Source organism: Phascolarctos cinereus, unplaced genomic scaffold (genome assembly GCF_003287225.1).
Source record: "Phascolarctos cinereus isolate Bilbo 61053 unplaced genomic scaffold, phaCin_HiC Scaffold_4;HRSCAF=312, whole genome shotgun sequence".
NCBI classification, from domain to species: domain Eukaryota; kingdom Metazoa; phylum Chordata; class Mammalia; order Diprotodontia; family Phascolarctidae; genus Phascolarctos; species Phascolarctos cinereus.
Window position 1 is genome coordinate 557,481,804 of NW_027555847.1, and position 14,058 is coordinate 557,495,861.

A 14,058-nucleotide genomic window follows, 5' to 3' on the forward strand; every position below is an offset into this window, starting at 1 on the left:
ATCTACGATTATGAACATGAAATCTAAAAAGAAAATAATCTTGAGAGAGAACTGTGGTAGAGGATGCAGCAGGTGACCTCCTAGATCCTTTAAGGCCACTTGGACTAAAAAACTAAACACACCAATTCATCTCTCTCTTCTGTTTGACTTTTATTCAAATGCCTTCTTCTGGGGAGGGGGTAGGCAGGAGGAGGAAAATTCCAAATATATTGTTTCTAGGAAGATACTTTACCTCTGGTCCTCTTTCCAAGATGGGCAATGGAAGGAAGCAGAAGCCACCAGGAGATGAAGGGATGTGGGGGGAGGGGTATGTGTGAGAGTTTGTGGGGGGGGCTTCAGATATATAAGAGTGACCAATGCAAATGGATCAGCTAAAACAAATCGTAGAAAACTATTGCCAGTCTGGCAGGACTAACTACCATAATTTGTCTTTAGCTTGGTATGTCAAGAGCCCCATTGTCAAATACCATCTCCATCAAATGAATGCCCCAAGCCTTCATGGGATATATTTCAATGATGGAGAACTCGCTACTTCACTACCTGAGGCAGCCCGTTCTATTTTTGGACAACTCTGTTTATCATGCTGAGCTGAAACTCACCTCTCTGTTAATACCTATCGATTACTCCTTGTTCTACCAAGCAGAACACACTCAACCTCTCTTCCCCATGCAACTGTTCAAATGTTTAAAAGTTTCAATCTTCTTCCCTCTTTCAGTCTTCTTTTCTCCAGGCTAATCATTCTCACTTCCTCTAACCGATCATCACATGACATAGTTTCAAGTCTCTTCACCAGTATAGTTGTCTTCCTCTGGGCTTTTTCAATTTGCCAATGTTTCTCCTAAAATGTGGTGCTTAGAACTAACCACAAGCCTCTGCTTATAGCTTGACAAGGACAGAATTAAGTGGGAATATTGTCCTCCTAATTCTGGACACATACTTCTGTTAACACATACTGATTATCTGTATGAATGGAGGGTGGCAGCAATAATAAGGTTAGTGAATATGGAAAAATAATAGTTTGCATTTATATAATGACTGCTTATCTTATTCTTTACAGTAATTCTACGTGGCAGGTATTATTGCTTTTGTTTTACAAAGGAGGAAATGAAATATGAAGAGAGATTGTGACTTATTTAAGGCCACACAGTAAGTGGAAGAGCCAGATTTCAAACCCAAGTCACTCTGACTCCTAGTCTGGTATCCTTTCCATTGGATCAGTGGACAATGTTTACTATGAATTAGAAGGAATAATGGCAGATAGGCCTAAAAAGATAAACTAGAGCTACATTATGGAGGGTCTTCAGTAGGAACTCAAGCATGTCATGCTACACATTTAGAAATTAGGGAAAAGAAGAGAGGAAGACTAAAGCCTCTGTCAGGCTATCAGTTATAAATGTCCTTGAGCTAAGATTAATGTCATTCTAACATATTTGTTGCCTAACAACTCTAGGAAAAATGCCAGGAATTGAACAGAGGTCTGTATACAAAGTTTGCTGACCTGACCAAGACATTTAATACTGTCCATCATAGGGCTTGTGGAAGATCATGGGGAAATTTTGTTGCCTAGAGAAGGTCATCAGTATTGTATTCCAGTTCCTAGAAGGCATGCTTGTATAGGTTCTGAATAGTGGATGGTGTTCTCACACTGTCCCGGGCACCAGTGGAATGAAGCAGGGCTGTGTGCTTGCTCTCATGCTGTTTTCTGCAATGTTGTCAGACACCACCACCAAGGATGAAAACAACATCAAGGACACCTACCACACTCATGCTAAACTACTTAACTAGAAAAGGCTACAAGCCAAGATTGAAGTGGAGAGAGAGTTGATGGGCAGCTTTTTGTTTGCAGATGATTGTGCACTTCATGCATTCTTTGAGGCTGAGATGAAACATAATATGGATCAAATTCTCAGCTGCTTGTGCTAACACCAAGAAAACAGAGGTTCTCCACTAGCCAGCACTATACCATCCATTCATGGAATCATTGGTTACAGCAAATGGAAACATTTTGAATGCTGTAGATAAGTTTACTTACCTTGGCAGTATACTTCCCAGAGATGTACACATAGATGATGAGGTTGATGCACAAATTGCCAGAGCTAGCTCAGTGTTTGGGAAGCTCTGAAAGAGTATGGGAGAGAAGAGGTATTCGCTGCCTACCAAACCGAAGGTCTACAGAGCTATTGTGCTGATCTTGTTATATGTCTGTGATACCTAAGCAGTCTAAGAGCACCATGCCAAAAAATTGAACCATTTCCATTTGAATTGTCTTAGGAAGATTCTGAAGATCACCTGCCAAGATAAGGTACCAGACATTGAGGTCTTCTCTCAAGCTAAACTGCCAAGCATTTGAACTCTACTGCAGAGAGTGCAACTTTGATAGGCTGGCCATGTTGTCTGAATGCCAAATGTATGGCTTGCCTAAAAGACTTTCATGAAGAACTCACACAAGGTAAGTGCTCACATGGAGGTCAGAAGAAGTGGTATAATGACACTTTCAAGGTCTCTGTGAAGAACTTTGAAATCAATCATGAGACATGGGAGACACTGGCACAGGACCTCCCAGTGTGGTGTGCCCACATCAAAGAAGGTATTTTGCTCTGTAAGCAAAGCAGAATTGTAGTGGCACAAAGGAAATGTGAGATGTGCGAATCTAGAGAAAGCTCCATCCCAAATGTTCAAATGTACTATTTGTGCCCAACTTGTGGTAGAGCCTTTCGAGCTTGTATTGGATTGATCAGCCACAGCCGAACACACTGTGCCTTGACCTCAATATCATGATGTTCTTCGGTCTTCTTGGAATACAAAGGATGGACAACAATGTCCACAGAAACATTTTCCCCAGAAGTGATTGTTAACAATGTAATTAAAACAGGATGGTGATGTTTTATGGTGATGGTAAAGGTCTTGCCGTAAGGTAGAAATGTGGAAATCCAGAGTCATGAGGCGACAGAGTTTAGAAAAAGAAGAGCAGAGTACAAATTTGGCTGTTATCTATCTAGTTTGTCGGGGGGAGGGTTACACAGAGACAGAGAAAGGAGAGAGAGGCAGAAAGGCAGAGAGGAGAAACAGAGTCCAAGAGCAAAAGAAACAAACGTCGAGAGATAAAGGCAGGACAAGCCTTTCACTAGAAGGACATAAATATCTCAATATTAGTAAGGTGTATTCTTTATAGCAGAAAAAAAATGTGTTAATCAAGCTCTAACATGATTTCTTTATCATTTCCTTCTTTGCAATTCCATGTCTCTCTGCCTGGGACTCTGAAAGGCTAAGTACAGGGCCATGTAGCCATTATATATGACAGATGGGAATCAAACCCAGGTTTCCTTGACTTCAAGGCTGACTCTCTATCCATTACTTCAAATGTTGTTGCTGGTCAAACATTTCGGTCACATTTGACTGTTCGTGACCCCACTTGGGGTTTTCTTGGCAAAGATACTGGAGTGGTTTGCATTTCCTTTTCCAGCTCATTTTACAGATGAGGAAACTGAGGCAAAGAGAGTTAAGCAATTTGCCATGGGTCATGCAGCTAGTAAGTTTCTGAAGCCAGATTTGAACTCAGGAAGATGAGTCTTTCTGACTCCGAACCTGGCACACCGCTGTGCCACCTAGCTGCCCAGCTACCTTTCCTTAATCCTTAATACTGTGAATCATTTTATCTGGACCTGGTCATCTCCAACTGAATGTCTAAAACAAGTTCCTGAACCTCCAAAGCTGAGCATGGTGTCTAAGAGCAGATGTGACAACAATTAAGTCATAGCAGCTTTCTGGCCCTTCCCAAGGTCTGCCATCCTGTCAACATTATAGCTTTAATTACATCAGCTGACATTTAATACAAAGAACTATGAGATTTAGGCTATTTTGTTTACCTTTCTGATTAGGCTTTGCTTAGGCTTACTGCTAAATTGTAAACTTCTTAAGGGCAGGCACTATTTAATTTTTACCCTGTATCCTCAGAAACTAGTGTGATGTGTGACACATAGCGGGCATTTGATAAATGAAATTAATTAAATATCAAAATAACTTAGTAGGCAGAGAGGAAATGGAATATGCAATTGTCCTGGGATTTAAAAATCCAAGTGGGTAATTCATAACAGATAGTAGGGAACTGACATTTAGATTTTAGACCAGGAGTTTCCAACATTTTTTGGTCTTCATACCCTTGCCAAGGTTTCAGTAAACCTTTGTATACCTTCTCTTTAGTATCAAAAGAAATAAATTCTAGTTTGCCATGGGTATCCATGTAAGAAATAAAATTAATTAATTTTTCAAACACTTTTTAATATCTTATTGTTGTTAAGTGTTTATCAGAACACACATAAATTAGTAAGGCCCTTGATTCTATTTTTTGTTCACCAAGTTTTATAGCTTTTGAAATAGATAACCACATAACATGATTAACCTTCAGTTTGTTTCTTGCTTTGGATTTGAGAGCAGGACAAAAAATCCTGATCCACAGAGGTGTTATTATAAGTGGAATTAAAGCCTTATGAGTGTATTTACTAAGAATGCACTGAACTTTTCTAGTCACTGTATGCATTCCTATCTCCTGCCCCTAGCACAGTCCCTGGCACAGAGTAAGTTGTTAATAAGTACTTGACTGTTTGATAACCTCATTGATCAGTAATCTGTTTAGAGTTTTTAGCTATTGTGGAATAAATTAGTTCACATTTCACTGGGTCTTTGCCCATTTTTTCCTGTTCAATATGAAATATCCAGAGCTCATTCATTTGATTTTAGGCAGTAGGAATTATATCTTCAACTTTTCAAAAATTTTAGATGTGCTATGTTTTTCATGTGATCTACTTCCCACCCATCTTCCTCACTGTTCTCTCTCCAATCCACAGACCTTTTCATTAGCACCATTATTTTTGGAATATTTCAATAGGATAACTTAGTTTTTTGCTGAATATTCCCCATCTCCCTTTGACAAGCTTCTTGTGCCCCTTGAAGTGTACAAGGTATGGGGAATGTATACCCCAGGTTGGGAACTCCTGATTTGGACTGTCTTGTCATTATCATCATAATGATGATGATGATAATAATAGATAACATTTACATAGTGTTTACTATGCCAGGTGCTATTCTAAGAGCTTTTATTATCTTTTATAATTTTTATCTTATTTGATCCTTACAACAACCCTAGGAGGTAGGTGCTATTATCTTCCCCATTTTACACTTGAAGAAACTGAGGCAAACAAAGGTTAAGTGGCTGCCCAGGGTCACTTAGCTAATAAATGTTTAAGGATTGGATTTGAACTCAGGTCTATCCTGACTCCAGCCCAGTGTTCTATCCACTGTACCACTTAGATGTCCCGCTTTTTTATCGTTCTGTTTCCTGGACAACTCTTCCCATTTATCACTCCCTATAATTCTTTTCAGACCTGACCACTACCTCCAGAGAGTCCAATGTACCTCAAGAAGGTAATGATAGTGGCAGCTGTGAGAGGGCATTTCAGGAGAAGTTGTAGGTAAAGGCTTGGCTACCACACAGTGATGTGGGAATGGACCCCTTTAAACTAAAATTCATGTGCCAGGAGAATGTTGAGTACAACTAATTAGGATTTTCTAAACTTACTTGTTTTGCTCATTCAGTACCAAATCCCTTTGGTTTCTGAAATTCAGACTTCACTTCTCACTAGACCCCCTAGATTTGACCTAGGTCTTCTCTTTAGTTATTATTCCTGCTTCAAGTCTATTCAGCTTCATGATAGACAAACCTGGCCGGTAACACTGACTTCCACTTCAGATATCACTATCACTGATTAATACACTACTATCTGGCTCTTAGTTCCAAGGCCTGTCCACTAATCTTATATTCTTAATGTAGAATGTTTCAGCAGACTCTCTTCCATGTCCCTGTTCTGTGGGAAGGTTTCTACCAGTGCTATGGAACCCACACAACCAAAATAAAACAAGATTAGCCACTCATATGATTAGGTTACCTAAATCTTAGAAGTGGGTGTGCATGATTCAAATCTATTTGGCTCACAGAGTCCCGGAATATCAGTATTGGAAAACACCTTGGGTACCATCTAATCCTGGTCAAGAACCGAATTGTCTCTAGATTTTGCCTGAAAACTTCTAGCGAAAAAGAACACAATACTTCTGAGATATTCCACTTTTGAATCACTTTGGTTATTGGTTAGCAATTTTTAAGAATATTTTAATTTTTAAAATTTGTTATTATTATTACTTTCAATTTTTACTGATAGAGTAGTGAAGCTACTGGAGAGTGCTGGACTTGGAGTAAGGGTGATATAAGTTCGGATTTGGCCTTCAATACTCACTAGCTGGGTAACCTTGGACAAGTCACTTAACCTCTGTCTGCCTCAGGTTTTTACATCTGTAAAATGGGGCTTAATGATAGCACCTATCTCCCAGGGTTGTTGTGAAGATAAAATGAGATAATATTTATAAAGAGCTTTACAAATCTTAAAGCACTATATAAATGCTATAGTAGTAGTAGTACTAGTAATAGTAGCAATAGTGGCAGTAGTAGTAGTTGTAGTAATAGTAGCAATAGTGGCAGTAGTAGTAGTTGTAGTAATAGTAGCAATAGTGGCAGTAGTAGTAGTAATAGTAGTAGCAGTAGTAATAGTAGTAGTAGTAGTGGTAGTAGCAGTAACAGTAGTAGTAGTAATAGCAGCAGCAGCAACTTTCTCTCTCTCTCTCTTTTTTTTTTTTTTTGGTTAGCTAGTAAGTGTTATGTGTCTGCGGCCAGATCTGAACTCAGGTCCTCCTGAATCCAGGGCTGGTGCTCTATCCACTGCGCCACCTAGCTACCCCAATAGTAGCAACTTTCAAACCCTACTCCTAGTTCTGTCCTCCTGGGCCAACTAAAACAAGTCTATGCCATCTTCCACACGATAGCTTTTCCAATACTTGAAGGCAACTATCATGTCCACCATAAGCCTTCTCTTCTCTGGACTAAACATCCCTAGTTTCCTTAACCAGTCCTCTAACAGCATGATCTTGAGGCCCTTCACCACCTGCTTGCCCTCCTCTGGGTGTTCTCCATCTTGTCAACAGCCTTTCCTAAAATGTGATGTCTGGAACTGAGTACAATACTCTAGATGTGGTCTGACCAGGTGAAAGTCAAGCTAGAATATTACTTCCCAGTCCTAGAGAAAAAGTCTCTCTTCTTCAGTCTAAGGTTGCTTTTATTTATATTTGTTTGGGCTGCTATATTGTGTTGAGCTCACATTATAGTTCACTAATTTCTTTTCAATTCAGGGGCATTTTGGAGAGGATATGTAATTAAATGAGTTGGAGAAACTAGTTTTCAGACGTTTATAACTAGGTACAGCTGATGAGGTGGCAGTCAGTCAGTTCGTAAAGCATGCAGAAGTATATAAATACCCATATTACATAGCAGAATAGCTAAGATGCTATAATAGAGATACAAAGTGCTGTAGAGAATATGAACCAAGATAATTAACATGCGCTCAAGGGTCAACAGGAAAGACTTTATGAAGGAGATGGTAGGCCTTAAAGATGTGGTGGGCTTTTTACAAGTGAGGAGGGGGAATATTTTTGACAGAACATTATGAGCAAATAATGGAGTTGGGAAAGCCTAGGGGAACACATGTAAAGAGCTGTTTAACTAGGATGTAAATTATTCATAGAGGGAAGAATGGGAGACAGGACTGGAAACTTAAGTTGGAGCCATATATTATGGAAGGCTTTGAATATCATGCTAAGGAGTTTGGAGTCTATTTATTAGGCATTAAATTCATGTAGGTTTCTTTGCTATAGATTTAATCTGATTTTACCACTGAACATCATACCAAGGTGTGGCATAAAATAATGAAACAGATTCTATATGGCTTATTTGTGGCCCAGGTTCATTATTTTATAGTCGTGCCATGTATTGCCAACCTCCATAGTTTATGCCCTGTGCCACAGGGTTGTCTGTTGATAACTTATTAAAAAAAAAAATCGGAGGAAACAGTGGCCACAGGATTGTGGCCTTGACAGAGAGCACTTTCAGCTCACTGCCAACAACAGCTTTCCAGTCAATCCTGTCCCTTGTAAACCTTTCATTTTTCTGCTTCCTAGTCAAGTCAATAGCAGGTCTTTCATTCCCCGCTAACTAACCTACTGCTTTCATTCCCTGCTAACTAACCTACCACTTTCATTTGCTGCTAACACTTCTACTGCTAACATTTCACGCTGTACACCTTAAGTGTCAGCTGGCCTGACAGAGTGGTTTGCTGGCAATTTTCAAAGCTGCTATGAACGACATGTAAGGTAATACTTGGATTTGGCCAATTAAAATGTTGTCAGTGCTGCCTGTTGGAGTAGCAGTTGCTACAGAAGAATCAAGAAACTTGCTGCCATAGCTTGTGATTTGAATTTGTTGTTGTTGTTCTCAACTTGGGTTGTGAATTTGCCCCTGAAGCAGTAAACCAACATGCCTTTTATTTACTTGAAAATGCCAGGGCAGATGGGACACTGAAAAGGATAAATTGGAAATTAATTTCTACAATTAGGAAGGGGAGTAACTGAAAGCTTTGGGACTGAAGGTTTCGTATTATTTCCCCTGGCCACTTGTTATCGTTTGTTGTCCGGTCATTCAGTCACGTCTGAGTCTTTGTGACCTCATGGACCATGGCACACCAGGCCATTCTGAAGAGGTCTAGGGGTTTTGGGGTGCTGGGACCCCAAGATCGCGGTACCGGGCCCTGCTGAATGAATTCAACTCAAATCTTCTTCAGCCAGAGGAAAAGTTTATTGGTGATAAAACATACAGGCCGGTGACGCCCGTAAGGACTAGCGGGCATGAGCGGTTCTCAGCCTTTTGAGCATGAGATTCTCAGCTAGGTGACGCCAGTAAAGACCAGCAGGCATGAGAGGTTCTCAGCCTTGTGGGCCTGAGATTCTCAGCCTCTGAATGAGGGCCAAGGTGGATCTTAAATACTAAAGTAACTTTGGGTGGCCAGAGAAGGGGGTTGGGTAAAGGGTGTAGGTAACAATTCTAATTGGGGAGGTCAGCGAGATTGAATAGACAATGGGAATAGATAATGGAGGAACAGGAAGGCAGAAGTTTGAAAGGCATCTGCACAAAATCAAGGTGGGGCTAGGACTTTCAAAAAGAGACAAAGGAAGGCCTTTCTGGGGCCTATAGACAAGAGCAAGCCAGATTCTATTCAGGGCAAGGGTTGAAGGTGCATCTGAATAAGATCTAAAGGTAAGCTAGGGCTTTCAAGGGAGATGAGGGTCTGGGGCCTGTGAGTCAGATTCCCTTTGGGGCAAAGGGTGGAAGATCTTGGCTTGGGCCCCGCCCTCATCAATTCTATCGTCTACTGTCTCCCAAAGTCTGTCCAAGCTCATGCTCATTACTTCCTTCATCTTGTCCTCTGCTGTCTCCTTTTCTTTTGCCTTCAATCTTTCCCAACGTCAGGGTCTTTGCCACCTAATTCTGACTTCACTAAGTAACCAGAGATTTCTGGTGGCAAAACACTTAAGAAATATCATTTTCTGAAGCCCTTTTCTATTACTTAGAAGGGAGTACAACAGCTTACTTCAGAAAGGTACTAACATTCATGAATCATAATTATAATCATTTATAATAACAATAGCTAGCATTTACATAGCTATTATTTTATTATTTATTATTTTGCAGCTTTAAAGTTTTCAAGGCACTTTACAAATATTATCTTATTTGATTCTCAAAACAACCCTGGAAGGCAGGTACTACAGGTGAAAAAACTTGAGGCAGGCAGAGATTAAGTGATTTGCTTAGGTTCACAAAGATAGCAAGTGTCTAAAGCTGCATTTGAACTGAGCTCTTCCTTACCCCAGGTCCAACATTCAGTAGACTGCACTGCTTTGCTGCCTTAGGCAATAGCAGCTTAAATCCATCCCTTTGATTGAGATTTTAGCATTCCCACAATAGGGCTTGAGGTAGTAAAAAGAACTGAGCTCTAGACCAGTCTTGAATACTTTTCTCCTTCCTGCTCAGGAACCACCTGTCAGTTGATTAAAGTTTATTTATTTATTTTAGTTTTCAACATTGACTTTTATAAGATTTTGAGTTCTAAATTTTTCTCCCTCCCTCCCTTCCTTCCTCCCCAAGATTGCATGCAATGTGATATAGGCTACACCAGGGCTGGGGAACCTGCAACCTCAAGGCCATATGTGGCCTTCTAAGTCCTTAGGTGAGGCCTTTAAGCTGAGCCCAAGTTTTACAGAACAAATCCTTTCATTAAGGGGATTTGTTCTGTGAAATTTGGATTCAGTCAAAGGGCCGCGCTTGAGAACCCACAGGGCCACATGTGGCCTCGAGGCTGAAGGTTCCCCACCCCTGGACTATACATATACAATCATATTAAACATATTTCCATATTAGTCATGTTGTGAAAAAAGAATCAGAACAAAAGCAAAAAACCATGAGGAAGAAAAAAAAAGAAAATAGTATGCTTCGATCTGCATTCAGACTGCATAGTTCTTTTTCTGGATGTGGATAGCATTTTCCACCATTTCCAGCATTTTTTAAAAAATTTTTTGATTTTTTCCATATGCTTTTGAGTTGAAAATTTTTCTCCCTTTTCCTCCCCCACCACCCTCCCCAAGACAGTGCACAATCTGATATAGGCTTTATATTTACATACCCATTAAACATATTTTCACATTAGTGAAGTTATAAGTGAAAATTTAAACCAATATGAGGAACCATCAGAAAGAGGAAACAAAACTCAACTTAAGGTAAAAATAAGTGATAGCGATCCGACTTCCATAGTTCTTTCTTTGAATGTGAACAGCATTATCCAATCCGAGGCCTCTGGAAATGTCTTAGATCCTCATAATGCTGAGAAAGGTTCAGTTTAACAATCTTAGTCATTGTATAATGTGGCTGTTAGTGTGTACAGAGTCCTCTTGGTTCTGCTCACTTCACTCAGCATCAGACCATATAAGTCTTTCCAGGTTTTTCTGAAGTCAGCCTGTTCATCATTTCTTATAGCACAATAGTATTCCATTACATTCATATACCACAACTTGCTTAGCCATTCCCCAATTGATGGGCATCCTCTCAATTTCCAATTCTTTGCCACCACAAAAAGAGCTGCTATGTATATTTTTGTACATATGGGTCCTTTTCCCATTTGTTTGATCTCTTTGGGATATAGCCCTAGAAGTGCTATTGCTGGATCAAAGGGTATGCACATTTTTGTAGCCCTTTGGGCATAGTTCCAAATTGTTCTCCAAAATGGTTGGATCATTTCACAACTCCACTAACAATGTATTAGCGTTCCAATTTTCCCACATCCTCTCCAACATTTATCATTTTCCTGTTCTGTCATGTTGGGCAGTCTGATAGGTGTAATGTGGTAGGTACCTCAGAGTTGTTTTGATTTGCATTTCTCTAATCAATAACAATTTAGAGCATTTTTTCATATGACTATAGATGGCTTTAATTTCTTCATCTGAGAACTGTCTGTTCATATCCTTTGACCATTTATCAATTGGGGAATGGCTTGTGTTCTTATAAATTTGTCTGAATTCTCTATATATTTTAGAAATGAGGCCTTTATCAGAAAGACTGGTTGTAAAAATTCTTTCCCAATTTTCTACCTTCCTTCTAATCTTAGTTGCATTGGCTTTGTTTATGCAAAAACTTTTCAATTTAATGTAATCAAAATTCATTTCTAGCATTTTGGAATCGTCTTAGATCATTGCATTACTGGAAAAGAGCTAAGTCTATTAAAATTTGTCATTGAACAATGTTGCTGTTACTATGTACAATGCTCTCCTGGTTCTGCTCACTTCATTCAGCATCAGTTCATGTTAAGTCTTTCCAGTTAATTGAAGGTTTGAAGGAGAAGAGAAAGGAAAAGAAGAAGGCAGAGGAGGTCGAGAAAGACAGCAAGAATACTCGAGATTCATTTCCACTCAGATTTCTGAAAGTTGAATAAAGGCATTATAAGAAGAACCAAAGTGCTCCTCTCTCTTCATTACATCAAATCTTAGTTTGGGAACAAAAATTATTTCATTAATATCTTATACAACATGGTTGTTAAGCGACACGTTCGACAACCAAAGTGGAAAAAAAAGAAAGAATACTGAGACAGCATTCCACCATTGGAATGCCCTCCAAAGAGGACAGAAAATGACATTCAGAGGAAAAACAGTGGGCTTGAAATCAGAAAACCTGAGTTTAAGACACAGCTCATATGGACAATAATACTCATATTCCCTACCTCACAGAGTTGTTTTGAGGCTAATGCTTTGTAAACTCTAAATCGCAATATAAATGTAAGCTGTTACTATTTGTTACATGAACATACAACAGGCCTATGGTAAAGTGTTGATAAAGATTCAGAAGTGCGGTGCATTGGATTCCATGCCTCATTCTGTGTTTGTAGCAAGTTGATAAAAAGGAATTCCCCTGCTCAATTTGATGGATTTATGGAGGGATGTGCAACTTCCTATGGAAGACATGGGTGTGGCTCTTGGTGACTCTTGGAGGATGAGTCTTGGTGATTACAGTTGAATTGGTAGGTTCAAACTCCTTTGGGATGGCATTATGAGAGTGACTACCTTTTGTGCTGGTCTATAAAAGGGGGTTGTCCATTTCACCTCGTCTCTGAGAGGTTAGTGCAGATCTCAGAGCAGACCCCAATCATGTCTGCCTTCAGGAGCTCTTGAACTTGAGCTTTCTAAGGAGACAGTCCCCAAGGTGGTGCTTCCAAGAACGCCCCCCCTATTACTTGATAAAAACAACAACAACAACAACAGCAAACCAGACTTGAGGGTGCTTCTCACCAGATCTCCCAGGGAAATACTAGAAACGTTAGTATATGACACACTTTACTCCTCTCAAGAGTGCCCTTAGTTCTGAATGTGAGTGTTCAGGCTAACAAAAGCATTAAACAAGGAAAAGTTTTTATTCATGTGCAGCATCCCCTCTGGGCTCACTCCTCCAATTTGCCCAGGTGGCTTGGGTCTGCAAAGGGATTTCTGATACCTCAGATTCTAGGGGATGACCTTAGGGGTTGCCATCCTCTTGATACTACAACTCACAAACTCCCACTGGTATGCATACCCTTAATAATCATGCAGTAGATCAATTACTTATTGGTTTGTTTGTTTGTTTTAAGAAAAGGCAGTTTAGGGGCAGCTAGGTGGTACCATGTCCTTCCACCACGAACTCTGTGTGGACTCTCATTGAAAGGAAGGATATGGGGCAGTGAGGTGGTGCAGTGGATAGAGCACCAGCCCTGGAGTCAGGAGGACCTGAGTTCAAACTTGACCTCAGACACTTGATACTTACTAGCTGTGTGACCCTAGGCAAGTCACTTAACCCCCATTGCCTCACCAAAAAAAGAAAGAAGGAAAAGAAGACAGGAAGGAAGAAAAGGCATTTATTCGAATAGAATAGGAAGCTCAGGAGTTACAAAGCATTTCCTCCAAAACCTGAGGTATACTCTCCCACAAATACACATTGAGTCAAAGGGGCAAAAGTTAGCACAAACTTATAGTAAAGTGCTCGTGAGGTACACATGTAAGGGATGCACTAACTAAGGAACCTCATGACTCAAGGGTTTTACTGTTCTTCCTTTTTTTTTTCTTCTTTTTTTGGCTAGGCAATGGGGTTAAGTGACTTGCCAAGGGTCACACGGCTAGTAAGTTTGGTCTGAGGCTGGATTTGAACTCAGGTCCTCCTGACTCCAGGGCTGGTGCTGTATCCACTGTGCCACCTCACTGCCCCATGTCCTTCCTTTCAATGAGAATCCACACAGAGTTCGTGGTGGAAGGACATGGCACAGTAGGAACGTACAAGTTACTCTGCTACTCAGCTGGGCCTGCTTCTCCGAGTGCAACATCTTTGCTAGATGGATAAACCTGCTGCTAGCCTGGGCTAAGCAGGTGCCTTGACTTCTGGGTTGTCTTTTCACTAGCTGTGGCTGATGCTGGGCTGGATCAAGGTTTATCAGCTGTTGGGTGGCTGTGATCATACTGGACCAGGTAAATTCCTCAGCCACTGGGCTTTTCAAAGAGTTGAAATGATGGGTGAAATGACCCACTGGTCTTCCTGGGCTCATTCTTCAATGGGTA